The sequence below is a fragment of the Crinia signifera genome, chromosome 1, assembly GCF_055691185.1.
Source record: "Crinia signifera chromosome 1, ASM5569118v1, whole genome shotgun sequence".
NCBI classification, from domain to species: domain Eukaryota; kingdom Metazoa; phylum Chordata; class Amphibia; order Anura; family Myobatrachidae; genus Crinia; species Crinia signifera.
In genome coordinates, this window is record NC_139217.1 from 377,810,013 (window position 1) to 377,827,110 (window position 17,098).

The 17,098-nt window shown below is 47.1% G+C and overlaps 1 protein-coding gene across 1 annotated transcript in view; it reads left to right on the plus strand.

Annotated features, from left to right (window-relative positions):
- Positions 1 to 233: 233 nt before the first annotated feature.
- Positions 234 to 17,098, plus strand: part of LOC146030858 (uncharacterized) — an 88,851-nt gene continuing 71,986 nt past the window's right edge. Inside the window, exon 1 of the mRNA XM_083158422.1 lies at positions 234 to 433. The gene's annotated coding sequence lies outside the window, so the exon portion shown is untranslated. The remainder of the gene's footprint in view (positions 434 to 17,098) is intronic.

Consider the following 17,098-nt stretch of genomic DNA (forward strand, 5'->3'; position numbering starts at 1 on the left):
TAACACATGGTGGGGTAGATGTATTCTGGGGGGGGGGGGGGGAGAAAAGTCACAAACACATCTTTGCAGGGGACTAATGAGAGGGAAATATTGAGAAATCATTTTCATAGAATCATCAATGTCCAGGTCTCATGAGAGCAGTACAGATGGTTATGAGAAAGTGGGGGCACATTCATGTATGGGGGAGGTATAGCTACATTGGCTGGCCCTGTTGCTTCCCCTCACAACTCCATGCTTTGATTACAAGCTTTGTTTGATTCTTTGTATTTGGCGAACGCTTCCTTAGTTCCATCTCCACCACAACCCTGCACAATCATTTGAACAGAAAATCCTTTCCCAGCGGCTTCCTTTTCTGGCACAGTGTGTGTATCGTTCTGCTGTAACTGTCACTGAAGTGAAGATGAGTTACTAAGAGGAGCATGCTGAAGACAAGGTAAGAGGGGGCTGGAGGGATACAAGGATGAGAGCTAGCTGCTGGGGGGACACAGGGCATGGAGTTACTGGATTGACATGGGCGGTGAGACAGATATGTGTGGGCATTACAGTATGTGTATAAGGGCCATACTACTATGGGCATTATGTGTATCCGGGACATTACTGTGGGCATTATGTGTACTGTGGGCATTATATGTAAGGGGCACTACTACTGTGGGCACTGTTTATAAGCAACATTACTGTGTGGCATACATGTATAAGGAGTACTACTGTGCAGTGCAATACTGTGTGTCATAATTTAAATAAGGGGCACAACTATGTGGTGCAATATGCTGGGGCACTGCATGCAGTGTAATGTGAATATCAATGTACTACTGCTGTCATTTGAGTTACATAGTGACACAGTATCATATAGTAACATAGTTGATGAGGTTCAAAAATGACATCAGTCCATTAAGTTCAAACTATATTGGATCTCCTGAAGAACAGTTGGGTGTCAGTGGCTGGGAAATTAGTTCCACCACTTTTCCAGGACCACTTTCAGCCCTGAATCTGTACTTTGGGTCAACATACATTCGGTCAACAGTCGACCACTATTGTTTATTTCATTTGTCAACATGAACAATAGGTTTTGACATGCAAAATGTCGACATGAATTTTTCATGATTTTTTTCATTGTTACTATATCAAATCCACAAGCACAAAATGTGATTTACGTTATGCGAGAAGAATATTCCTATGGTATATTGGATGACAGCTTAGTTTATATAATAAATACCATACATCCCTCAAGGTACAGTGACGCTCCTCTTCTCCGCCTCTGTACATAGCAATCTGTGTCTCCAAGATTTTGGTCCCTTCTGATAGATGGGTGGTCAATTAAGCTCTCCCCAAAAAGGAATACAGAAAATGGCAAAAATAGTATAATACCATTTAATGTACAATAAAACAATACACAGGTGAGACAGATAAAATATGACAAATGAATGGTAGGATGGCCTGTTACCCGATATAGTGGAGAACGTGGATAACGATCCAGTCCTCAAAGATGGCAAGTATGGATGGCAGTGAACCCGGGATTTTCACTGCCAAACGACAACAGCAGCAGGCACAGAATCCACCCAGTCCAGACAAGATGTCCACAACAATGAAGTCCCAGCTCCAAGCGCTTTCGACCTCCTCTGAGGCCTTTTTCAAGGAGAAAAAGGCCTCAGAGGAGGTCGAAAGCGCTTGGAGCTGGGACTTCATTGTTGTGGACATCTTGTCTGGACTGGGTGGATTCTGTGCCTGCTGCTGTTGTCGTTTGGCAGTGAAAATCCCGGGTTCACTGCCATCCATACTTGCCATCTTTGAGGACTGGATCGTTATCCACGTTCTCCACTATATCGGGTAACAGGCCATCCTACCATTCATTTGTCATATTTTATCTGTCTCACCTGTGTATTGTTTTATTGTACAATAAATGGTATTATACTATTTTTGCCATTTTCTGTATTCCTTTTTGGGGAGAGCTTAATTGACCACCCATCTATCAGAAGGGACCAAAATCTTGGTGACACAGATTGCTATTTACAGAGGCGGAGAAGAGGAGCGTCACTGTACCTTGAGGGATGTATGGTATTTATTAATACACCTTGCTATCACTTTTATTGGGAGAAGAGGACCGTACCTCAAATTTAAGGGAGGTACCATCCTACCAGAGCGCCAGTGGAGAGGACAATCTGCCTATTGTTGTCTTTCTGCGTATTTGATGGTGTTTGGGTCACCATTTTTAGTTTGAACTCTCCATAGGCTGCTTTAGCGCACAAGAACATCGACTTTTATTCTTCTGTATACATTAGTTTATATAATGTTACTTATCTGGCTCTTCTGCCAAATGAAATGTTGTTTTAAACTGGCTGATTACATTAATTTACTGTGTATTTCATGATTGCTTTTGCTTCTATGCTCTACAAAATTTCAAGGACTAGTTTATATTAAAAAGCATCAATCACCATTTCACATCAATTAATCATTATCCGTTTTATTATATCTAATTTGCTGCATATTAGCTCTTTCTCAGATGCCCTCAAGTAAATAATCATATTAATTGTTCAATATTCATTTTCTGATCTTCAGCATTAAATATTATATTATTGTGTTTAATTATCTTTTTGTATGTACTTACAAACAAAATATGCCGGCTGTCACCAGAGAGTTGTATGTAAATGAAATCACCTGATAATAATACCCTTTGCATTTACATTCTGAAGAAGAGGCAAACGAGACAATCCAAGACTTGGCAGGCAACTGAGTCAATCCAAGAGCTATGTAACCAGTGGTGGATTTTACATATGGGCAACAGGGCTGGAGCCCCTTTAGGTAAAATCCGCCAATGTTCTCTGCCTAAGTGAAGCCAGGTGCCTTCAATGGGAGGTGTTCCCTCCCTCCGGCATGCCTGTATATGGGCTGTGGAGCGGCAGCCCATAAAAACCGGGTTCTGCGCATGAGCAGTACAGAGGACAATACTGCGCGTGCGCAGGACCCGGGACCCTGAATATGTATCTGTGGACTGCTGCAAAAGCAGCCAATAGAGGCTGGGGTCCAGTGCATGCGCAGTACCAAAAAAGCTTCTGTGCATGTGCCGGGACCGTCGGCGGGGACCAAGAACAGCTCCGGCAGCGGTGGGCACCAGGTACAGCAGCAGGGCAACAGCGGCAGAGGGGGGGGGGGGGGCATAGCAGCAGCCCCCTCCTCTGCAGAGGTAAGAGCTACCGTTGTATGTAACCCTTGCATTTGCAGGATAAACCTCTCATTCCCGATAATACAGAGTACCCCGGCCCATTTGACTTGCACAAAACATCATAACCTCATACATATTTAACTTTCCTCAATGTCATTGATATAAAATAAATGCACTGGGTTAATTCAGTCCAAACAAAATCTATTGTTAAATGTTTTAAAAGATTATTCATTGTAAATAATTATGTAAAACATAACAAATACAGATGGGGCCGGGCTCTTCTTTGCTGGCGCAGAACGTCACCACTGGCGATCCGCCAGCAGCCCAGCTCACCATCTGACTGAGACGCGCGCGCGTCTCAGTGTCCGTGCGCCGGGGCAACGGGACCCTGTCCGTCTCCGCTTCAGGGAGACGGACAGGGTTAGGGGGGGTGCGGGAGGCGGTGGGGACCCCGGGTGACCGCCGACAAGCCGGCGGGGACCCGGGGGAAGCCGTCGGAAGGGGACGCGCGCGCATCTCGTGCACGCGTCCCCTTTAGCAAATACAGATGGCGGGTGGCGGGGGATGGCGATGGCGTCGCCATCGCCATCCCCTGCAAAGAAGAGCCCAGCTCCATCTGTACATGTAAACATAACAAATACATACTGCATGTACTGTACTGTGAGGTCCAACAATGCAGTACTCCACTGTCACAAACCTGACTTTGTTTACACTAGTTTTCTGATTTCCAATGTTTCCAGGCTTGTCTGTGTCCATGCTGCTGCTGTTGCAGCTACTCTGCATTCCTCCTTGATTAAGCTCCTGTGAGGCACCCTGACTTTTGCACTGGTTACATGATCCAGGTATATTTAAGGAATACCACTTCCTGTTTGTGACCTAATTGCTGCTGCAGCCAGTAGCCAATCCCCAGCTACCTAGGGGGATATAAGGATTCACTTGGACTCCTGGGTCGACTCTGCGGCCATGGACTCCCGGGTCAACTCTGTGGCCATGGACTCCCAGGTCGACTCTGCCGCCACGGACTCCCAGGTCGACTCTGCCGCCATGGACTCCCGGGATGCTTCTGCGGCCATCACCAGCTCCCAGGCTGAAGAATATGCTATCAGTTCCCTGACAGACAGTGACCTCCATTGGCTCCCAGGCCAACATACCCTTCTGGCTTCCAGGCCAGACAGACACTAATGTGGCTCCCAGGCCAATGTACCCTCCTGGCTTCCAGGCCAGACAGACTCTACTGTGGCTCCCAGGCCAATGTACCCTCCTGGCTTCCAGGCCAGACAGACTCCTCATTGGCCCCCAGGCCAACGTACCTTCCTGGCTCCTAGGCCAAACGGACTCTATAGCGGCTCCCATGCAGTCAACTGCCCATTTCGGCTCCCAGGCAGTCAACTGCCCGTTTCGGCTCCCAGGCAGTCAACTGCCTGTTTCGGCTCCCAGGAATTCAACTGCCCGTGTCGGCTCCCAGGCAGTCAACTGCCCATGTAGGCTCCCAGGCAGTCAACTGCCCGTGTCGGCTCCCAGGTCATCAACACCCCTCTGGCTCTCAGGCAGTCTACAGCCCATGTCGGCTCCCAGGTCATCAACACCCCTCCGACTCCCAGGCCATCTACAGTCCTTGTCGACTCCCAGGTCATCAACACCCCTCCAGCTTCCAGGCCGTCTACAGTTCGTGTCAACTCACAGGTCATCAATACTCCTCTGGCTTCCAGGCCATCAACACTCCGTGTCAGGTCCCAGGCCATTGACTACTCATCTCTGTCATCTCTCCGGCCTCCCAGGCCAATGCAGACCAAGTTCCTCAGTTCCAAGCTCACTGCCACTAGTCACCGTCCATCTCCAGTGACTGGCCAGTTAGCTGTGGGGAACTCAGGTCAGAGGGCTGCAACTTCACCCCCGAATGCAGCAGAGTCCAAACCTCCTTGCGGGGGTCCCTGGTGAAAACCGTTGGTGCTGTTAGACTCCACACCTCTGACCAGAGTCTCATCAACTCCCCCATCTAGCTGTGCCCGCAGTGCCAGTGATCTTCATATGAACTGTCCTTGCCTCTAACCCCCAGTGTTCCAGTTCCAAGCGTCCACCACTGGCCCACCGCTGCCACAGCCAGGAACACCAGAGACCCGAATTCTGACACTCCAGCACTTACGGCAGACACCCTGAACATTATCCGGAGCTAGACACAAAAATATTTGCAAAATATATTGGGAACAAATTCAAATATGTGTAATCTATTTTGTGTGTTAGGTGAATTTGCAAAGGTAAATGTGGATACCTTCGCATTCCTATAACAGGATAGGATATATGAGCCAGGAATGCAACAGGAGGTGTGGCTTTATTGGGAGTACAAGAGATGCTAAAAATCCCAGTACACATTGGATATTACTCTGATTGATTCGGTCCTCCTTGTATAATACCCCTTATACATTGCAAAGCCATATTGGACCAGGGATTGTGTACTCAACTCCAACCCAAGTGAGACTCCTTTTACACTGGCGGCTGGACCCGTCATAATGTTGAGTGGGCGACATCATTGGAGGTGGGTCCTGAGCCAGCGCATGTTGATGAAAACCTTTCCCAGCTCCGGCTGTTTCATTGCTGTGAACAGGTTGCATCGACCTGGTTTACCTGTTTACACTGCACTTTGAGCCTCGTTAAATCTTTGATCAACCCTGCTCACTACCTGGTCTGAAATACTAGGTCGCTCAACCTGGGTAATTTCAACTGGGAGGTTTTACACTTCACAATATCCCATGTTGCTGCGAGTTCATGTGCAATAACCCTGGATATTTATGTCAGTGTAACAGGGGTATTAGCTGCCGTTCTCTGTGCATCTTCTGCCAGGGATCCCCATTACCGTCAAGCAGAAAACCTTGTTTATTTGGTTGAATTTTTTTATGCATTACACAGGAATGTAAAAGGCTTTTAATTAATTAAATTTTGAACAGACAAAAACAGATACCGTTAGGAAAAGGCAATTGCCAGCAGCTTTTGTGTAAATAGAGAGCCAATTACTCAGAGCTGCAGGTAGTTAAATCTGATTATATGAATAAAACACTAACAAAGACATTCACTTGAAATCTAATATTTGCAATATGTATGAATTGGAGAATGGTAAAACACTGAATTCTGAATGAATTATTACCAGTGACCCAGATACAAGCAAGATGCAAACCCACCACAATCCAGTCAGCAAATTAATTCATTACCTTATCCCCGTTGCTGGGATTGGTTTTTTTTTGCTAACTAAACAGTTTTACTGGTAACATTACTGAATATTCAGGAGTGACTGCTGATATAATTGTTATATATAACTGCTGAGGTCACATTTTTTATCATTTTCTGTTCCATGTTTTAAAAAATGAATATTCCAGTGTTTTAATAGATGTGTAGCATACTTTAACGTTTACATTGCGCTATTGTTTAATGGCACATGACAATAATCATCTAGGACTATTATAACCTTAATCCTTCATTGCATACTGTTGCAAATTTGCTACATACCCATATACAGTATGTATCCCCATATACATAAGGTATATAGGTATACCATTACAAATTTGTTCCAGTTTTTCTTTTGCCTGTGATTTTTTTTTATTATTTTTCCTTTGTCAGTACAATACATAAGAAGCATGAAAATATTTAAAATAAAATATAAAATGTAAAAAAATCATGCAACGAAGGGTTAATTAGATACTGTGCTTTTATCAGGCTTGCCTACCCTCCCTGAATTGCCGGGAGGCTCCCGAAAAGGTGGACAATCCTCCCTTTTTTTCAGGCAGCCCCCGCACCCCCCTTCAATGCTGCATAAAATTACCGGTTTTCGCGAGTCCGCAGCGAGGGGCGGGGCTAAAATGACGCGTCATTTTAGCCCCTCCCCAATTTGCAGACCCACGAATTACGACATTTGACTTCCATGGGGGCGGGGCTCAATGACGTCTGCCCGCCCCGCCTCACTGACATGCTGCTGTCGGGTCTCCTCTCCGGGCTTCTCCTGGAGAGGAGATAAAAAAAGTCGGCAAGTGTGGCTTTTATAATGATATTTGTTTGTATACAAGAGCAAATGTGTAAGCTGTGCATTTTGTATAGTATACAACAAATATTCAGTGCCAAACTTCCAATGAGGCACTAGGAGTGGCACATGTTTGGGGGCGGCACTTGGATGTTTGTGATAGTACTGTCAGCCTGAATTGTACAAGTAGCTGCAAAATATCCACTGTACTGTACCACAATCCATCTTGAATAGAATTTAATTGGATAGGACATGCAGCTACTGCCCATGTAAGCTATCCTACTTCGTAAATATGTATACCTAATAAAAAAGAAAAGTCACAGTTAGTGGCTTTTTTATTATTCTATTAATTTGGCTAGCATCAAATGAGTCTTATAGCTAATCAATAAAAATTATACAATTGCACCCTCACAGCTAAATTCGCCCCAGCAAATATTCAAACTTTTTTGAGGTACACCAAGCATCCTACTGCAATCTCCTTGATTCATCTTTTCAAAACTAGGCAAGTATGACCTAATCTCTATCTACGGCATAGTACAGTGAGGGCTAACCTTGAAACTCCAGCTGTTGTTGAACTAAACATCCCAGCATGCCCTGCATCAGGTTTACTATTTGGCCATGCTAAACTAATGCAGGGCATGCTGGGATGTGTAGTTCCACAACAGCTGGAGGGTCAAGGTTAGCCATCACTGGCCTAGTACATACATGTAGACCACAAGCAAGATTTGTAAACAACCAAAGCAAAAAACTATACATTTTGTACTCTTATATTGAATAATACTTAAAAACAGTATTGAATAATACTTGCCTATCCACCCAGAAAATCAGTTGGCCCTCCCGGCCTCCAGAAAAGTTGGGTAAGTCCCCTGTGACCCCTGCACCCTTCCTCGGCTGCCCATTACAGAACACAAGTGGACAATGTGAGGGGACCTGAAGATGCAATTTGCACTGTTTTGCATCCTTGTGGCACTGCCTTCCACTATATGCATACCTCCCAACATGACCTTCTCCAGGAGGGACGGGTGTGGTATGACTCACCGACAGTCGGGATCCCGACAGTCATTATCCCAACGCCGGGATCCCGACTGCCTGGCCTCAGACAGCGTGGCCAGCGCAGCAAAGCCCCTTGCGGGCTCACTGCGCTCGCCACGCTGCGGGCACGTGGACCCCCACGAGGGAAAATAGCCACCGGCCGTCGGGAACCCGGCCGTCGGTGTTTTAACAGTCGGGATCCCGACGTCAGGTTATTGACTGTCGGGATCCCGACTGTCGGGACCCCGTCCGGCACCCGTAGGGACACCATGCTCTGTTTCTAAACTTCCCTCTTAATTATTTATGATTGCCATCACCTGTGTTGAACCACCTTTCTTAGCAATAAACCTGTTTTAAAAAGGTGAAGGTAATCATACATTAAGAGGAAAGTGAATAAACAAAGCATTGTGGAGAGGGTCATGTTGGGAGGTCTGCAATGCCTGTATTTATGGTGCAGTATAGCGGGGATGGGGCTACAAAGATGCAATCCTGCAGCCATGTCCCATGTCAGCCCACCTACTTGCTGGCCACATCCAGTGGCGCCGACAGTTCTGCTGAGCCCTAGTAAAACAAGCGGTGTGGCCAATGGGAGGGGCAGGGCAGGTGACAGGGGGGGTCAAGGGGGACAAGTGTGACGGGCCCCAGAGATATGAAGGGCCCCAGAGCTTCCATGCCTGGGCACGGTCACTGCCTGTACTAGCTGGCCTGTCAGTGACCCTTGCGGGCCGGCCGTCTACTGTGCACCATCTGTTTTTGGCTGAGTCTGACTGACTCACTGTGTGCCACTGCCGTCTACTGTGTGCACCCTGCCACTTGGCGCTCAGAGCCATCTACTCTGTGTGTGCACACGGCCTGGTGCCGCAGCTGTACAGCCTTACCCACCGCTGGTGCTGTGGCCTCAGTCTCTGGCTCCTGTACTTTTACTGCGCGGGTCATCTGTTCCGCACTCTGCGAAAGACCTGCCCTGCCTGCTCGTAGTGCTCAGCATTCTTTTGTAAAAGTGACAGGCCAGCAGCAGCCAGAGCCAGCAGGAAGCAGGAGCCAAGCCAGTAGGACTGAGAACGAGAAGTCCGCACCTGAAATCAGGATCTGGAGCAGCGAAAGGTTAAGGCTCATGCTGAAGAGCGTTGTGTGGATTTGGGATTAGGTGGGGGGCCCCAGAAATATCATTGTACAGGGCCCCAAGATTTCTGTTGCCGGCCCTGAGGGGGGGGGGTGTGGCTACGCACCTGTAAAAAAACAAAACAAGAGGCACCGCTGCAGCTGCCTCTTTCACCAGCTCAGCACGCAGCACTGAGCAGCATGAGCAGCATGTGCTCGGCTGGGGAGAGAGGCTGCTGCAGCGTTCAGTTATTGCACTCCCTCTGCCTAGCTCTCTGAAATGGGGGAGCATACCTCCCAACATGACCCTCTCCAGTCGGGACACAATGCTCTGCTCATGGACTTTCTGCTAAATACATGATTACCTTCATTTGTGTTGAACAGGATAATTGATAAGAAAGGTGCTTCAACACAGCTGATGCCAATCCTACATTTATGCTGCTGTTAGGAGTCATCACCTATGACTCCTATCTATCTGCCTGTCATGGGTTTATTGCAGCCTGTGTTGGTATTGACTCTCTGGTGGCCTCCAGTGGTGAGTCTGTGCCATTTCAGTCCAGTCCTCTGTGCATCAATTATGCACAAGGGTGTGTTCATTAAACCCTGCTCGGCTGGAGTTCACAGCTGCTCTAATCACCTGAGGCCTTCATAAGGCATCCTCACCTGCTCAGCCCTGCCAGTTATAGCTTGTAGTTCAGACCGCCCAGAATGTTCCTGGTGTCTTGCTGTTGCCTTTTTGATCCAGCCTGGTTCCCTGCATATCCAGAAGTGTCATCCTGTTAGAGGCTGTGTGAGCAGTTCCAGCGCTCTCGCAAACAGCTTGTCCCGGATGTTGCCAGGCAACCAGGACGCCGCCGCAATAGCACGCTCAGACGTCCGGCGGGCGTCACTGAGTGCCCAGGATCTTCTGCACTTCCTCCTCTGCCGCAGCGGTTGCCTAGGCGACGGGCAACGCCAGGCCGCCGTGCGGAGGAACAGGTGCAACACTCAGCTGCGCCGCCTTGATTACAGCAGCAGCAGCAGCAGACCATTGGTCACGGGTCTTATTTAAACTTCCTGGGAAGGCCGGTCAGACGCCAGTTATAGTGCTGTGTCAGCGTGTCCAGAGTGTTCCCGGTTCCTGGAGTCTTGCGGTTGCCTTTGATCCAGCCTGTTTCCCTGTCTATCCAGAAGTGTCATCCCCATATTCCAGTGTTCCTATCCTGTGTATTGTTACACCGGTATTGCTCATAATATCCTCTGTGTATTGTTACACCTGCTTTGCCCAAAGGGACCGTCACCTCCCAGGGGCACATCAGGCTCTCTAGTCAGTTGGGGGATCGGTGCCCCGCTACTTTCCTGTCTGAGTTAGTCTGTCCTCTTGTCCCTGGTCAGTCTCCGCGGATAAGTTGTCATCACATAACTCCTGCCTGTAACGGAGTCTGGGCGGACTTAATTCGCCCTTACAGCCGGGACGGGTACAGGCGAAGCCTAGCTCTAGCACTTATCCGTGAACACTTGGCCAGGACAGGCGGTGGGGCCACTGATACCATCATAACACATCCCTGTATTCCAGTGTTCCTCCTCTGGTGTATCCTGTCTGTCAGTACCTCGGTGTTCCCACTTCCCTGCTGTTACCACCTTGCAGATAAGTTGGGGATTTACTCACCATTACATTTTATGGCAAATCCTGGTTTCTTGCTCATAACACCCTTTGTGTATTGTTACACTGGTGTCACAAACCGCAGATCTCACCATCGGAAACATCGGTCATTACCCTCTCGATGGTCTGTGTTACGTGAGAGGCCTGTCATCCGCAGGGCTTCTGATATCTGGCGTGATGTCCCCAGTGTCCCCGCGGGCCGTTGCCATGGTTCCCTGCAGAGTGCACGCCGTTCCCGGGCAGCATGGGTGCCGCCATGACACTCACAGTCAGCTGATCCCCCAGACCAATCCCCGCTGTCCATCCGCTTCACCTATGACCCGCACACCTGTACCTGAATCACGGTGTGTGCTCCATTCCCCAGTATTGATTGGTGCTGCAGCAGGCAGCCAATCACAGACAAGCAAGGGGGATAAATCCGGCCTGCGGCCTTCCTTCCTTGTCTTGAACAATTGCTTACCTGCTCTCAGTATTCTCCTGTGAAGTTCCCAAGACTCCGAGATCTCCAGGCTCCCCTGTGTCTCACTCCAGCGTTACCGGCACCTGCGATACTTACCTGGTTCTATCCATCTCCAGAAGACTCCTGCCTTTTCCACCTCTGCAGTCGAGTAACCGGTGCCTCGCCATTACCACCATTGGCTTCCAAGCCTTCAGCGACATTCTCCATCTTGTCCTGAACTACCGACAGGCTCCGTCGACTCCAGCGTCGACATTCCTCTGCTGTGTACTATAGAGACTTACCATCCACGTCCTATTGCTCCAGCATATACCTGAGTCACCCACCAGCTGTCGGCACCACTGTCAACCCCATTGGTCGACATCCCGTGCAATCCTCTGCAGCCCCTAGATTGCATCTTCTTCGTTATAACCTCAAGTATCATCGCCCTTGCCTGCGTCCAGAGGACCAGGGCAGGGGGCCGCGACCTGCCTGTCAGACGCAGCTAAGTCCAAAGTTCCTTGCGGGGCTCCCTGGTGAATACCGCTGGCAGGTTAGACTCCGCGCCCCTGTTCCTGGTCTCCGCCAACTCTCTGGTTCGCTGTTCCCTGATCTCCCCGTGTATGTCCTACATTAAACCTTCTGCCTTTGGCTCTCCAGCGCCCTCCACTGGTCCACCATGGTCACAGCCGGGAACACAAAAACTGCCTGCGCTGACAACTGGTATTGTACATAACAACCTTTGTGTATTGTTACACTGGTATTGCTCACAACAACCTCTGTGTATTGTTACACTGGTATTGCTCACAACATCCTCTGTGTATTGTTACACTCGTATTGCTCACAACATCCTCTGTGTATTGTTACATTGGTATTGCTCACAACATCCTCTGTGTATTGTTACATTGGTTTTGCTTATTAGAGCCCTGTGTATTGTTACACCTGCTTTGCCCAAAGGGACCGTCACATCCCAGGGGCATATCAGGCTCTCTAGTCAGTTGGGGGATCGGTGCCCCGCTACTTTCCTGTCTAAGTTAGTCTGTCCTCTTGTTCCTGGTCAGTCTCCACGGATAAGTTGTCCTCACTTAACTCCTGCCTGTAACGGAGTCTGGGCGGACTTAATTCGCCCTTAAAGCCGGGACGGGTACAGGCGAAGCCTAGCTCTAGCACTTATCCGTCTACACTTGGCCAGGGCAATAGCGTTAGGGAGCAGGGCCACCGATACCTTCCTAACAGCTGCTTTCACACCGCAAAACCTGCCTAGACCCGGTATTTAAAATGCTAATTAAAACGTGTCCATGCAGGTTAATGTCCCTTTCACACCGCACATATTACCCGGTATTATAGCGGGTATAAGCAGGTTTGCGGTATGAAAGCACTCTACCACTGATCGGCAATGAGGCCTTAACTAAGGTAAGGTTGCCCCAGCAACATGGCGGAGTCCGGTGGAGGGGAGTATGGAGGTGGAGGCAGGCCTGGGTGGAGCTGGCTAGCGGCGGTGCTCTACGGGAGTCCGGGGATCTGGCAGGCAGAAAGGGCTGCGGCACACTTTTTATAAACTTTTTTTATTGAGACATTGCATACATGTACAATATATAACACGTCAATTGTTGTACAATGCATGGTATACAATAAAGATATTCCAAAAAAATACAATTGTTTAATTTGATGTGTCCAACCATCATATAGTTTATATAAACAGTTTTAGCAAGGAATCTATTATGTGATGCACTTGGGCATCAATCAAGAGGGACAGGGGGGTCCTGAACAGCCATTCTGGTGAGGTACCATGTAGTCGTTTTTAAACTAGGATGTATCATTTTTCTTGTATTAGAAGGTAGGGTGGGTATATAGGAATCCCATAACAGAATTTTTTTTTCTACATACTGTATTTGTTTCTATCAACAATAGCCTCTATCTAGTCCTTTCTAAATAAGAAGTGGAATTTAGTCAAAAATAAGGGGAATTGTGGGGGAGTGTGATCAATCCAACCTTGGAGGATGGTCTTTCTTCCCACAGCGCCAATAAGAGTTTCTTACTTTATTTCATCATGCGAAGGTCCGGGTTAAAAATGCCCAATATCGCCCACTCTGGGGTAAAGGGGACGTACTGTATGTGATCAATTTAGCTTCCGCATAACGCTTCACTAGAAGCCAAAAGTAGAGGATTATTGGGCAGGCCAATAGACAGTGGAAATTGTCTGCGTTTTCCATTTGGCATTTTGGACAGGTATGTTTATTAGAAGTTCCCATATGGTATCTTCTAATAGGGGATAGGTAGGAGTTATGGTAAATATTAAGGAAGAGTTGTGTATACATGCTAGCCTTGAGGGTTCGCCGGGAATAAAGAAGACCCTTTTGCAGTTGCGGTATATCTAGTGAGGGAAAGTGGGTTATCCATTTGGACATTCCCCCCTTTATTGTGGAGTGGTCAATAATTTGTCTTAAATAAGTATAATGTATAGATACAGCTTTGGAGGTTGGGACCGGGTAAGACAGCATGGTATCTAAAGTATTATTCCAATCAGCATCTGAGAAGTGGGAAAGGACATGTGAAATATAAAATCTAACCTGTAAAAATGCTAACGGATATGGACTAACCATGGAATATTGAGCTGATAATTTGGAAAAAGTAAAGAACGTCTATCCTCTTTCATAACCAATGACCCTATAGAGATGATTCCCAGGGGCGGATTGGCCCACCGGGAAACCGGGCCACTTCCCGGTGGGCCGGCCCAAAAGTCATTAAAAAGGGGCTGGCCCTGCTCCCCCCTGGGCTGGCTAGGCCGCGGGCAGCGGCCGCAGTACTTTGCCCACTTCCAAAATGGCCGCGGGAGGGCTGCTGCCTCCCAGGCTCCCAGTTCCGGTTCCCCCTCCACCTGGCCAGCAGCAGGTAAGCCCCCCCCGGCGAGTATTAATGCATACCACCCAATTGGGTACCGCCCCACCAGGGGTGGTACCCACTCCGCCCCTGGTGATTCCTGCCAGCTTCCAAGCAGAGAAGGGGTGAGCAGACATACCGTCCAAAATACAGGGTTGTTTAAAAAGGGTAAAAATAGAGTGGTATTGATTCAAACCTGCTGAGTGTCGCAATATGTGCCAGATCCTTCTGGTGGATCACAGAAGGGGATTAAGGGGGTTATTTTAGTTCACTCTTTCTGACAAATTCCTTCTTAGATGGATAAAACCATGTGCACTGCAGGGGGGCAGATGTAACATGTGCAGAGAGAATTAGATTTGGGTGAGTTATTTTGTTTCTGTGCAGGGAAAATACTGACTGCTTTAGGTACTTATGTAATATCTGGACTCCCGTTTTTCTTATGAGACCGCGTCCCCTCGCGGGGCTTGCTGCGCTCACCACGCTTCGGGCATGGTGGCTCGCTGCGCTCGCCAAACTATATAAAATCAACTCCATGCGTAGTTGGATAGTAGGGGTATGAAAAAATGGGGTGCATTTAACATGGGAGTCCAGATAATACATAAGTACCGTTTTCTCATGGCAATACGTGTGCATCCCTTTTTCCAAATGAATTTGCGAAAAAGCATTGTAATGTATTGAGTGTCTTTTTTCGTTAGTAATACTGGGAGTATTTGTAAAGGATGCTCAGTCTGGGGATTGCTATCATTTTTAATAAATTAGCCCTTCCTAGGTATGATAGCGAGAGACGTTCCCATTTGGTGACATCATCAGTTAAAGTAGTAATAGCTTTAGTGATATTGAGAGTGTATAAATTACTGGGGTTGCGGGGTATCAAAATTCCCAGATATGGAATATGTGAGGTCTGGGGGGGGGGGGGCGATAATTTCAGTTCTTGTGTACCTAATTTTATGCCTTTGAAGTCAGGCCAATTATGTAATGTGCGTAGGATACGATCGAATGCAATGTTAAACAAGAGTGGTGATAAAGGGCATCCCACGCGGGTTCCTTTTTCTAAGTAGAAACGGGGTCCTTTACAGCCATTAATTAGTAACGAGGCCGAAGGGCTTCGATAAGTAGAATGAATAAAGGTAAGAAAATCTGGATCAAATCCCCTTCTTTCCAAAACAAAGAATAAGAGTGGCCATAGGATCATATCAAATGCTTTGTTTGCTTCTAAACTTAAAAGCATATTCCGAGAATGAGGGGAATCCTGAGAAGAAATGATTGTTGCCAGTGCCGCACACTCAGCCTTAACCGAGTGTCGTCCCTGTACAAACCCCATTTGTGAGGTGGTGAGTATATTGGGTACGATAGATTGAAGCCATAAAGCCATTATTTTTGTTAATAACTTGTAGTCAACATTTAGGAGGCTTATAGGCCTATATGAGGATAACAAGTTGGGGTCTCTATCAGGTTTAGGTAAAGGCATGATAAGAGTTTCTTTAAAAAGAGGGGATTGAACTTTGTCTTTATATATGTTTTGGAATAAATTGGGGCAATTTGGAGTTGGAGCATATGATAATATTCTCCAGAGAATCCGTCTGGCCCTGGGGATTTGCCATTAGGCAGTTTAGAAATAGCTAGATTAATTTCTTCTATTGTAATATTTCCAGTAAGAGCAGGGGCTGCGGCACACTTATCGCCACTGAGGTCCCGCTATGTGCATATCTAATGAGTGGGAGCCAGTGCAGTGAATATTTAATGAGCAGACCCGCTCATTTCATATGCAGGGGGCGAGGAACCGCTCATTAAATATTCACTGCACTGCCTCCCGCTCATTAGATATGCACAGAGCGGGACCAGCTTAGTGCTCTCTACTGCCAGGGTCCTAAATACCATTTCAGACCCAACCACACTGCCAAAAAAACAGGTCTGAAACAGGTAGGACCCTGCTTTTTACCCGTTTAAGAAATATCTGTATTTCTTAAACAGGTAAAGCACCCTGGAGCTTTCACACTGCAGCTCTAAACGTTTTAAAAGGCAAAAAAACAGCAATATACCATTGCAGAGCTGCAGTGTGAAAGGGGTATAAGAGGAAAGTGTAGGAGCAGAGCAATGTGTCCCTCCTGGAGAGGGTCATGTTGGGAGGTATGGGGGAGGGGGGTAGCGAGCCCCTCCATATCACCCCCCTCTCGGCATAACTCCCTAAAAACCTACCAGGCTGTATATGAAGTCCTTCATCATATTAAAGTGCTATGTACAAATACTGAAAATAAGACCAAATGCAGTGCAGTTTATGTACAGAGGGCAGCATCTGTGCACTTTGGATTTTTCATTTTGTTTTTCTTTAAGTATAGTCACAGCACAGACTCAGAAATACACACATCCTTCATCATTACTGACTTTGCTGTACATCCTGATGGGCAAGGAGGGCAAATTACTTTAAAGTAAATGACCTCCTGGGGATCATTGACATTTAGGTCTGGAATGTATTTTCACCCCTATTCAGCTGAAGGCTCTCATTAGGATTTGGCAATGCCCTTCTGCCCCTGCCTCTGTGTAATGCTCTAACTCACCATGAGATTAATTACAGAGCAGGCAGCCTAGTTTACTCATAATGATGAATATGTTGCAATAAATACTTTGCATAGATGAAATCAATTATAGATGATGCCAGAATCCATGTATTTTATACTGGTTAATTTGTTAAGAAATTATAATATATTCCTGCTGCATCTGCCACTGCTGCAGTCTGTTTGGATTTGAATTATTGTTAATTATACCCATAAGATTTAACAAAGCACAGCACAGCAACAAAATATTCTTTCATGTCATATTTTTTGTTAAATGCTGTGACATATGTAA